Below are 2,141 nucleotides of genomic sequence, written 5' to 3' on the forward strand. Positions count from 1 at the left end.
TTTTTAAATTAATATAATATAAAAATTTTAAATATAGTATTAATTTAAAAAAAATTAAATAAATTTTAAATTTATTTTAATATAATTTGTATCATAATATTTTAATATTTTGTATTTAATAGTAAATATGTTTATTGAATATTTTTATCTTAGAATTTTATTGGATTCTATGATCATGCAAACTCATCAAGCAATATCAATTTTATAATTAATTTTGCATGCTAAGTTTTCGTTAATTTGGAACGATTTTTTTATTATTTTTTAAAACAATTTCTTAGTTTAATAATTAAAATTTTTTACTAGAAAGCTGCTTTAAGAATCATTAAGAAAACAATCCTAAATGAAGCCTAAGAGTCTATTTAGGATGGTTGTAATGTTTTATAAAATTGATTGTGAAATTACTATGGATCAGAAAGCATGTTTGATACTATAATTGCAAAAAATTGCTTTACATCACAAATTTATTTTTTAAAAACAGTGAGAATAATAGTTAAATAAATTTTAATTGTTGTCTAAAAAATAAAGCAACCAAAAATTTGTTTAAAAAAAAATCCTAAATATCCTCTAAATAATTGTGTAACATTTATCAAGGCTTTTAATACCAGACCGGACCGGCCGGTTCAACCGGTTGAACCGCGAACCGGCTGGCAAGCCGGTTACGATTCGCCTGAGAACCGTTTTCGCGTCGACCGATCTCAGACAAAAACCGGCTCCAATTTCTCATAACCATTTTCGCGTCGAATGGTTGGCTTCTTGATCGACGGCGACTGTGCAGCATCTTCGCCGGAGGTAGGGGCGGATGCAGCATGGGGGCACGTGCCCCCACTGACTTTATTAATGTGTCATTATTATAATATTTAAATATAATAAATATTTATTACATCATCCGGTTCGACCCCGGTTCGACCCCGGTCGAACCATCAAACCTCTAACTCCTCCTTCCGGTTCATTGACCGGTCCGATTTTAAAAGCCTTGACATTTATACTCTGATATAGATATTTCTAAGCATAAAATGACAGATTCTTCCTTAAAAACATTTTTATTATTGAGCAATTATTATAATGATAATATTGCCCAGCAAATCCCATAGAGAGGACCCCACCAAAATACTTTTTTTTTTTAACCCCACTAAAAGGCTCTGCTTAAAGAAAAAAAAATTATTGATAGCTTATTCAATATTGAATTATTGATACTTTAGGAAATTTCTCTTAGCTTTGCTGGCAGGTCTGCCCGTTGAGGGAACCCTATAATTTGTTAACGTGGGACACCTGATTAGCGTAGCCACTAATTGAAGAAAACGTGTAAACAATTAACTTAAAAAGGATTGTCGGCCACCTTTACTTCTTTCTGAAGAACATACAGCCTTTTAATTTGGAAATAATGAGACGCTGAGGAACACGATAAGGACACGAAGGCATTATAAGCTTTGCTGTGCTTCTTCTTAAGTCGGTACTATATTTAATTAACTTCTCCAAAAAATTATGAAGTGTTATTATTTTCAATTCTAATAAGAGAATAAGTTCTTAGTTATAATAGTGAATATCTGTTATTTGGCCTCCTATGATATTGAGAGAGTTATTGAAACATCTATTTCTACACATATAACTCTTATGTTCGCAATAGCTAATTGCATTTTCTCTCTACTAGACAAAGTTATCACTACAGGAAAGTCAGATATTTACGGCAGAAAAATCCGGCCCAAAACAAGTTAAATCAGTCGCAAATTTCGTGTTGCGGCAGATTTTTCGCCGCAATCAATCATAAATAAAACAACAAATACTTTTGTTGCAATTTCCAAGAAAAATTTTTCTGCCACAAATCACTGACTTTTATGTATCATATGTGCGTCTATATGTCCTAACTTTATACAAAATATGCAAACGACGAATACTTTACAATTATTTATAGTTCATCATACTTATTCCTATATTAATGTACACTTTTTTATTAGTAGTTTGTGGTAACATGATATTAAATTAAGTAGAACCATGTTTTATGGAATACAACTCCTATGTTATTAAAATAATAATATATATTTAAGTTAGTATAAATAATATATTCCACATAATTAGATAATAAGAGAATCCTCTCTCATGACTTGAAAATTGCATATTAATCATATTTCAAAGGATTTACATGC

The sequence above is a fragment of the Dendrobium catenatum genome, unplaced genomic scaffold, assembly GCF_001605985.2.
Source record: "Dendrobium catenatum unplaced genomic scaffold, ASM160598v2 original_scaffold_61322, whole genome shotgun sequence".
Lineage (NCBI taxonomy): Eukaryota > Viridiplantae > Streptophyta > Magnoliopsida > Asparagales > Orchidaceae > Dendrobium > Dendrobium catenatum.